Source organism: Anoplophora glabripennis, unplaced genomic scaffold, assembly GCF_000390285.2.
Source record: "Anoplophora glabripennis isolate ALB-LARVAE unplaced genomic scaffold, Agla_2.0 scaffold326, whole genome shotgun sequence".
In the NCBI taxonomy this organism is placed as follows: Eukaryota; Metazoa; Arthropoda; class Insecta; order Coleoptera; family Cerambycidae; genus Anoplophora; species Anoplophora glabripennis.
The window spans coordinates 187,151-197,829 of record NW_019416758.1 but is presented as its reverse complement, the minus strand read 5'-3'; positions in this window follow the sequence as shown (position 1 = coordinate 197,829).

The window sequence follows — 10,679 nt, the reverse complement described above, 5'->3', positions numbered from 1 at the left end:
TTCGGAACAATATACTCTGGTTTCTAGTTTGGAAGATTAGTCACATTTTGTCGATCGGTTGAAATTATTCAAAAGCTAAAATATGGTCGCACCCTTTGAGTAAATTTTTGTTTTTGTATTTCATTGTTATCTTTTTGTAAGGTGTTGAACGGTGAATAACAGATGTGACCGGCCAGACCGCAGAAATCTCCCGCGATAATTTCGTGTAAACACGGGCAAATAGTGGCTGAATTAATGAAGAGCTAGCACGGCACAAGCGGATGGGTTTAGGTGGTGTGATTGCAGTTCATTTGCGATGCTAAACGCGGCCGGGCTGCAAACGCCGCTGCCTGCCATTGATTGTACGCCCAATTACACCCCCGAGATCATGTTTACATAAGTAATCAGCGGGCGCGCAGTTGACATAGCGCCGCGCTGCCGGAATTAAGCGATCCACCGCCAAGCCACAATCACACCGCAAAAGTTGCGTACGAACGCGGCCCCCACAACGCGACCGCCCGCCGTCCGCAAACCGGTTTACTTATGTGCCCAAAATACACAGTTAGTGGTATTTTAATAAAACAAAAATAAAAATTTGCTAGCTCGTAAAAAACAACAAAGAAACAAAAATCCAATGATTATCTACTGAAAAAAGTTGTACCAAAAAAACTAATGTACTTACTGTGTAAGAGTGAGGTCCTTTTTAATTTAGTATAAACCGCACGACCCGGAATTGACCTGGTAAGCTGTATCACTTATCAGCGTTGCTAGTACATAGTTACTTTTTAAATCTACTGTTAGAAAGCCAAACTACGATAACTTAGTAAAAACAGATTGCTTTTGTATGAGTTAACGGCGTGTTATTTTAAAGTCATCATATTCATTTGCTGTGAATGTGGATAAAGCGACGAACATTAAAAAAACATTTTATTGCGTTTAAAATACTTATTATTATTTACTACATTATTTAGTTGGTAAATATGAAATATTTTTTTAAAATCATTTCAAATTTTTTGAAAGCATTTATTTTATTACTACTCTCAGTACTAATGATCTCTGACATATTGATCTATACTCGACGGCGAAAATATAGATAGTGATTCATACATAATATAGAAACACTATTACCGTAAAGTGTATAAAACTTAAAATGATTTTTATAACGGTTCAATATTATTTGCTTATGTTAAATGATGTGCCGCTCTCTTTGCACATCGATAGGATCTATAACAGTCATAGACTGAGTTACACTGAACGCGATTTATTTCCTATCTCTGTCTATCGCACTTATTACAGATAGGGAAATGCTCTTTTTAGTGGGTGTAAACGGACGTACGTAGAATTCGAGTTAGCCGTAGTTAGAAACGTCAAACTATAAGCGCGCGCGAGGGTTTGCATATTCCGTGACTATAGTAAATTTATAAATTAAAAAAATACAATCGGGACGTTTTAAAACGTAGGAATAATAATTAAAATGGATCAAAGTGCCGGTTGTAGCAAACGGTCTGTTGCTCATAAACGCCCTAACCTATGCGATGCGGAATTAATAATGGTAAAAAACGTGTATAAAGGAATTCGGTCGCGAAATTCTAATACAAGTGTAAGTGAAGCTGTTGATATGTGTAGTTCGTTGACAAAAGTATCCGTTGCTACTGTTTATCGTGCCATAAAAAATAGTGTAGAAGTGAATCCAAAGAAGAAAAAAGTGGAAACACGAGGGAGGAAGAAAATAGAAGTCGACGTTGACGTGAAATACTCCATACGTAGGAAAATTCATGGATTTTTCTTTAGAAATGAAATACCAACGATAAAGAAAATTCAAGCTGCAATAGCTGAAGATGAGGATATTCCTAATTTCTCTGATAAGGTTCTTAGAAGAATAATGCGTGACATGAATTTTCGATATTTGAAACGGAATCGGAATAGTATGCTCGTTGAAAAAGACGAAATTGTGGTATGGCGAAGAGAATACTTAGAAAAAATAAGAGAACTTCGTGCATCTGGTAAGAAGATATATTACATGGATGAAACATGGGTAAACGAAGGTCATACTGTATCAAAAGTTTGGCAGGATGGTAATGTTAAGAGTAAGAGACAAGCATTTTTAGATGGATTTTCTACTGGATTAAAGGCACCTTCTGGAAAAGGACGAAGATTGATTATAACACATATTGGAAGCGATACGGGATTTTTAGAAAATGGTTTGCATGTATTTGAGTCACGAAAAACGGGAGATTATCATGAAGATATGAACAGCGACGTGTTTGAAAAATGGTTTGAATATGTTTTATCATATCTGGAGCCAGGAGCAGTTGTTGTGATGGATAACGCACCTTATCATAGTAGAAGAGTTGAAATGTTACCGACATCAGCATGGAGAAAAGGAAATATTATGGACTGGTTACAATCGAAAAATATTGAATATACAGAAACCATGCTAAAAGTACAATTATTAAAAATTGTCCAAAGAGAAAAAGGTCAATACATTAAGTATGTAGTGGATGAGATGGCCAAAGATCGAGGAATTCGTGTACTCCGTTTACCGCCATACCACTGTGAATTAAACCCAATTGAGTTGGTTTGGGCACAAATAAAGAATGAAATCGCACGAAAAAACACCACCTTTAAAATAAACGACGTGAAATTATTATTACAGGATGCTATTAATCACGTCACTGCTGAAACATGGTGTAAGTGTATTGGACATGCACAGAAAGAGGAACAACGTATGTGGGATCTTGATACAACGGTAGAAGTGTTCATAGAACCAGTCATTATTCATTTGGGTGAAGATGATTCTAGTGATAGTGATAGCAACAGTGATATGTGAAATATATAATGTGAATAATGTGATATGTAAGTATTTAAATATATTAATAGTGAAGTGATTATGTGGCAGTGAAGTGAAAGTGTGACAGTGATAATATTCGTGAGATAATTATTATAAAATATGTAAGTACCTACTTAAATAAATATATTAATAGTAAACATTACAATATTTTGCGGCGGCGTAAGCCGGGTGGTGGTGGGTTATCGATGCCCAAGAGGGCATCGTTTTATAGAAAACACTTAAAATTTAAAAACAAAATGTTACTAAAATATTTTTGAAGTTTTCTCGATAAAACCTCAAAAAATAATAGATGTTATGTTTTATTATATTTTTTCCATATTCTCTACATCTTGTTGCCTTTTACGTATACACGCCTATGGATTTTCGATCCCCGCACGCCTCATCCTCCTTACTAGTCCAAGAGCTAGCGATGAATCACTATCTATAATTTCGGCCGTCGAGTATAGTTTAGCTGATTGTGAGCTATACACATATGAGTAACTAAATATTTATTTAGTCATATGCCTATACCTACTACGGTCACGTAAAGTAGACAGCGACATATTCAGGAAAGTTAAAACAAGTAGGTGAGTATAGTCTTTCCGAAGTCAGTTGAATATGCAAAAAAGTCTGGTAATAAAATTTAATGAGTTTCATAGGCGTCCCTAAAAAAATTTTCTGCTAAAGGTACAAAATTATACTTAATAATTTGAATATAATGTGTAGAAAATTTCTATTAAGTATATGTTCATTTGGCCAGCAACATATTTTAATTATTTATGTCCTCAAACAATTTTATTATATTGGTGGTAAATTTCGTTTTGTTCCTTTGCAAGAGAGGTCTCCAAAATGCCATTTGTGATAAATATTAGTAAACAAAATCTCCCTCTTATTTCTCCCTTTCGTAATTGTAATATGAATTATTGATAGAGGTGCCTATAATAAATTAAATCACACCAAATTCCGCATTACTGCACTGCACTGCTGGGCAATTTATTAACCACTTGTCATCTGCTGTGATTTATTGCCCAGTAGCCCAATGCAACTGTGATTGTTTTCCTTTGCCTGTGCTCGCATTCTTCAACTGAGCGTATACATTTCAAGAAGTGAATCTTATTTGTGGAAGGGCGAAATGGGCGGTGACTATTAGACGCGTTCATTATAGCCATCTTTCTCTATCGCACGGATTTCTATGACTTTCTTTATCACTCTCACGTAACGGCCGATGAACAATGGGGACTTTCCGACCCTGTATATTGCGTATGTATGTTCTAGATTGTAGTATGCAGTGCTTGTTTGATATCCTGTTTATAATATACAACATACACTTGTTGAACGTGTTCAGTGAAAGTTTTTATAAAAGTTATCTGGTATTTAGAGATGTTGGCGTTTACCCCGAGAGGGGTATAAATTACAGTGTGTTAACTAATCGATTTGATATTACCAGTTTAGAGACCAGAAGAATTTGTATTTCAGTAACTTTTTTATATAAGATTTTACAAAATATTATTGACTGCTCTGAATTACTTTCTGCTATAAATTTTTATGTACCTAGGCCAAATTCAGGAAATTCTCTTAGCTTTAGATGTAATCGTGCTAAAACCAAGTCACCAGTACGTGTTATATGTGACAACTTTAATAGATTACAGCAACCATGTGATATTTTCTACTGTTTATTAAATGTCCTTATTAATTTAGTCAATGAAGAGTACTAAATGTACTAATTATCATTTATTATAGTAGAATACTAGTGCATTCATATATTTTTTTGTTTGTAGGCTTCCGTGCCGGTCGTTAATGGTTGAATGACTTCCGGGCTGGTTGCCACGTCGTCGATTTACAACTCTTAACGTTTCGACAAACATATCGCTCTCTTCTTCAGAAGCTACTCTGAAAACGAGTATCAGAAGAACGGTTTTCCATTCAACTGATATTTTCAGTAAAATGATACATTATACCGATTTTCAACAAGTATACGTTTTTTATGGAGAATTGTTCATGGAATCTAAAAATGGATCCCAAATGATTATTAGGTCATTGGCGTAGAAGTTAAGGTAAAAAATCCCATTTCGCTACCCATTCCTGATCCCACTGATCTGCAAAAATGTGTAAATTTTACAGTAAATTATGCACATGTGTAAATGTTAACACCACACCAAATTTTAATTAATTTATTTTAAGCATACGAAAGATTTCGTAAATAATATGATTTTAACAACCGACCAACACGGTCCTGTGCAGTGAAAACGACGGGACTTAGACCCTATAAGGCAATTCCGAATTATTTATTGAGTTCTATTTGTGGTTAAAGTTTGATTCACTCGAAATGAAACACCCTGTATATTGTATTCACATTGTTTGTTTATAAATTGCCCTGTAAAAGAATTTCTGTTGGGCATTAAATCATCATTATTATTGTTATTATTAATGAAAACACAACCGAAATATTTTCTTCCGATTTAATAAAAAAATGTCTTTTTACTTTTTGTTACAAAGACTGGTGATTTTTGCTAGTTTTCCTGCTAATTTAAATTGAAATGTTTAGAAACCGAACTTCCCTGGATATTCACCGTCGATTGTTGGATTTTATGTAATTGGAAAACGTTTTTGAACAATAACTGCCGAACGTGAAAAAACCGCAAGCAATAATAAACTAATACGAGGCAGACATCAAAACATTGGAATGACAATTTCCGGCTGCAGTTATGACAGCCTCTGATTGAACCAAATGAGCATCGGGATCCGGACGAAATGCTGGCAGGGCCCGGCGAGCGCTCTTTGTTTGTTTTCACAATGTGCGGGTAAATTATCATCCAATGAAATTTGACTCGTCACATCATAACACTGCGTTCACGTTAATCAACATAAGGGCACCAAATAAACTTAAATAAATCCAGCTTAATTACTTGTGGCTGTTTATGGCTGTTGACTTGCTGATAGCCGTGTAGGACAGAACAGATCATGGGAAAAGGCCGTTTAATTATTCTGCTATTCATTTACGAAATAAGTGATCATGCATGTGCAGAAAATGTCGGAGATATAAATATATGAGTCATAATTGAATTAAATTCAATATTATTAGTTAAAAACAGTGTATTTCGCCTAGTGATGCGCTAGTACCATATCATATATATTAGTATGTCGCTCTCTGCCAATAGGTACAAAACAATTCTGAATTTACAAATTTGGTAAAAAATATTCAATTTATGTATCAAATAAATTTTTTGACATTTTATTTATAATAGATACTCGTAAAATACTGAATAAACATTGATTTTATCACTGGTACAAACTAATTTTCTACTTACTCAACAGTGGCTGGTTAGCTTACCTGGAACAGAAAAAAAAATTATTGTAGTTGGGCAGATAGAGTTGACAAATTATGAAAGCAGTTATTTTATTAAACGATGAAGAGTGTATGTCAAAATTGCACGAACTTGAATTCTTGTTAGTTACAGATATTAAAAGAATTTAAGTAATATGTTACTTAATTAAATAAATATCATATGACACCAACTAAAAGAAAAAACGTCAAAAATTTAATAACGAAAAAATATTAATTTTTCGAAACTATAATAGCTATCTAACTTACTCTTTTCTGATCATTTATTTGGTACAAAAGTTTATGGAATTATTTTTTAAACTTTTTCGCAGGTGATAAAATACCCAAAAAAACAGTAAAAACTTGATAGCTCCTTAATCAAAACTGTTTTATTGAAATTTCTAAAAGAATAAAGGTAATGGAGATTTCGCATTAACATCATACGTCTCAGCATTCATCTCACGTTTTTTCCTGAAACGCAATAATTATTTTCTTTTCTTGATGGCGACAATGTATTTGTATACATATATTTTACGCTTCTATACAGAAGTATTTAATCGGGTACTGTTGACTTGCACATTTCGATGGCCATTGTGGCACTGTCACAACACGAGCCCGATGTGTGTGATAGATGGACATTATGACCCAAACTGGAATTCCTTAATTGGAGGATTGACTATTACAGCTAATTGGCTACCGGGTAACACCGTGTGAATAGGGACTCAGCTGTCATCAAGTAACATTTATTTTCTTTTCGTATTCATAAGTTCCTCTAATTGATAGCCGAGCAATGACCAGTATGGATGTCTGCCCATTTCTTTAACGGTACACTTCGCTCTAAACGGATCTTGAATTTGCTGTGTGGGATTCTTTCACAAATAAGTGAATATGACTGTTTGATTGATTTTTTATTGTCACAGGAGCCGAGTCAAGGGTCGATTAATTTGTTTCACGAAAATGTCTCGCACTAAAAACAACTACATAGTAATCGACAACTCAGAAAAGCACATCAATTCAGTTGGTCGACGTTCTGTTTTCTGTAACAGAAATCTTAAGCTTCATAATAATAAAATTATCTTTTTCTGGAATCGAAAAATTATAAAGGTTGAATAATAAAAAAAAATAACTCCTGTTCTATCTATAACGAATACTTTTAATAGTTTAATGCATCAACGGAATAGCAGCCCCGCTGAAAATACGGTGATCCGCCGCGCCGCGGTGTTGGCTGCATATTTCCATTAGAAAGTCAGTTTGAAAAGTTGCTAATGCATCAGGCGGCACTCTGTTCACATTTTATGTATATAAATATTCAAATAATCCCCCCAAATCAGATTATAAAAGTAAACTTCGCGTATGATGTTGTGGTTTTGTATTAACTCCGCTTTTCCACACCTGGTGCTCTCCCAGCGCTCGAACGACGGATATCTCATCCGGCGGGGTTGTAATTCCGTCATTTTCTATTCCGCGCGCTGCTGTTTGTTTTACAAACCACCCCGATACGTGAATTTGATCCCTTGCCCGGGGTTTGTTAAAACTTGAAAAGCTTTCAACATTATACTGTCTGTCTGGATATAATTCGCTGCCAACAAACATAATAGAAATCGAAAAAAGAGTTCGTAAAATAATACGTGTACCTATATATTTCGTACGTTTTAAATACATTGGTTGTTTAGCCTAGATTGAAATATTTACTCACTATTTGTCTTTCATAATGTATTTTCTAAATGTATATGTTTGTTTGTATCATGACGGTAACCATATTGGATATTTGTGGCCTTTTAAAAGGGAAGAGAAAAATTTTGTTTTAATTTTTTTCTTAAATATGGAGAAAGATACAAAAATTAAATTGCTTTTCCTATTTTCAAAAAGGCATATACTAGATATTTTCTTAGCCTTCTGCTTCAGTAATTAGGGGTTGAAGGAAAAGTTAAATGTTTATTGATTATTGTTATTAAATCATGTCTGACCTATATTTGTATAACTTGTTTTCTAAAAATTATTTCTTATTTTTGTATTGTTAAAGTTTGCAATAAAGTTAGTAAATCACCATGTATAATGCTTTTACGTATAGATCATAGAAATAGTTCAAGGTTTAGTTTGCCCTGAATGCGGCCCCTTTCAATATAAAAGTAAAATTAATATGGTAAAACTAACGACTAGAGGGGAGGGGGAAAAACTTCAACTGTCATAATAAAATAAAGAGGACCTATAAATAATTTTCTGATTGATATAAATCAAGCCGCTAATCTATATTTATATAGATTTATATAGTGAATTTCTATGCCAATCAAAGTAATAACAATCTGAGTCTAATACTTTTTTTTATGTTTCTACTTTTGCTCAAAGCCTTTCAGTAATCAGTTCGCTTTGCAGGTGAGAAAAATTCCAAGTAGTCAGAAATTCTTTATCGAGAGTTCCATAACAGCCTTTATTTATATGTAGTGATTAATTTCTTAGACACTGTGGAGTAATTTTGCTATATAGACGTCAAAAGAACACTAGTAGCCGTCCTTAATAGCAGTTATTTAAGCCGGAGAATTAAAAATTCATTTAGCCGCCAGTATTAATTGCGGTAGAAAAAAATACTAAAGGCTCTTTCACAAACTTTATTTCAGTCATTTATAACTAGCAGACACTAATCTATTAAAAAAGGAACGCTCTTCGATTTAGGCGTATAAACTCGGTAGCGCATTCTTTCTAATGAGATTTTTTCTTCGGCGTCGGAATTAATAACACCTGGGATAATCCATCAACAGTATCCATACGCGGCAGAGATCGGGTTGAGCGGCAATTTTAGTAATTGCCAACGCGCCTGCAAGCTTGTCTGGTGAGCGTCCAAGGCGTAATTGTTAGTTATTTTAACGAGTACACTTTTACGTGGTTCACCGCTGAATGCGTCTTTAAATAAGCTGATTTTGACCATAATTCAACCACCAAACACAGGTCCGTACCGAAATCACAGCATCTAGAATGCACAAAAAAAGCATCGAACAATTTTCATTAGCATGTCCAATGTAAAATCTACAATTTTTATCAAACTTATAAACAAATCTTTGAGTATGTGTTTTGCTATCAAGAATTTCAATGATAAGCACACAACCTATGTCTTTTATATCTTGTACTATTATAGGTATTTAGGCCAACATCAAAAACAAACTAAGAAAAGTCTTGTTAGTCTTAGTTATGTGGGTAGTTATTTAATACAATTGTGAGTCCGGCACTGGCGGACCTGCTACCGGATATGAATGGATTCCTTTCAACGAACGCGAAAGATATAAATATCTCATCAAGAGAGGATTTACATTCTGTATTGATGCTGTCCTCGCACCATTAAAAAGAATCCGTAATATTCCAAGCGAGCATTAGCAGAAGGAAAAAACGAATTATACGATTCGGACAAGGATGGACGCGTTTTTGTGAGAAAGACTGTTAATAGACTAACAATAGTCAGAGTCCGACTGACTGGCTACTGACTAAGTAGCAGGTTGAGGCCATTTGCTGACATGACCAGCAGTTTTATAATGACACCTCTGCAGTCGTATCATAACCAGTCCCATCTTTCCTATTCAATGAGCGTCATCCAAATTAATTTCTTATTCAGGTGCTCAAGCCAACAAAATACCAATCGTATTATTGCAGTCTCCTGCAAGAACAAAATTAAAAAACATATTATTATCGACAATATTTAGAAATATACACGGTGCCTTCGAAAATGGGGCTTTAACTTATAGAGGTTATAACTGACAACAAAATAATGCACTTTATAAAAAATCGATCTAATTTTATCATAACACAGATTGGCATTTGAAGTTAATACTTCTAATCTGTTATGTAATTATTATTAATCATAAATTCATACACCGTGCAAAGATAAATCAGTGCTTGCCGTCATTTCCAATAGTAACAGTTTTGAGTTTTTAATGTGTTTGTGTTAATTTAGGTGTAAATATTTTTTGTCAAAATGGCATACAAATACAAAAAATGCCAAATCAAATATTAGAGAAAAAATCTCAACATTGTCGAAGACCAGACAAATTTCTCGTGGAATTACACAACAATGTTTGGAAAAATCTACATGAAAACCAACTGTATCCGTATCATCTTCATCGTATATATACAAGCATGCAAAATAATTATTGTTTGTTCGTAAGGGTTGTGAGTAGTTATTAGAACAAAATTATGAGAATGAACATTTAATTTTTAGGCAAATGGAGACTAAAGAACTTTTCCCTATAAGTATCTAGTGTCCAATTCTTGCAATAAGTACGTGTAAATTTGACTGTGAAGATCTTTTTTTATGTTAATTAATATGGTATATAGAATCATCTTTAGCGCTGAGATAAAAACGAAATATTAATTTTATAAGAATAGTCGCTGACCTTCTTTCTTGTTGTTGTTAATAAGATCTAGTTTATTCATAAAAACCAAAGTTAGTAATATCAGATCGTTGACCGGCACTTTTTTTTTAAATCCATATATGTTCACTTCTTCAGCCCGATGCAAATATCCTACAGGTGGACTCCTCTCCTGACATGGAGCATCACCTTT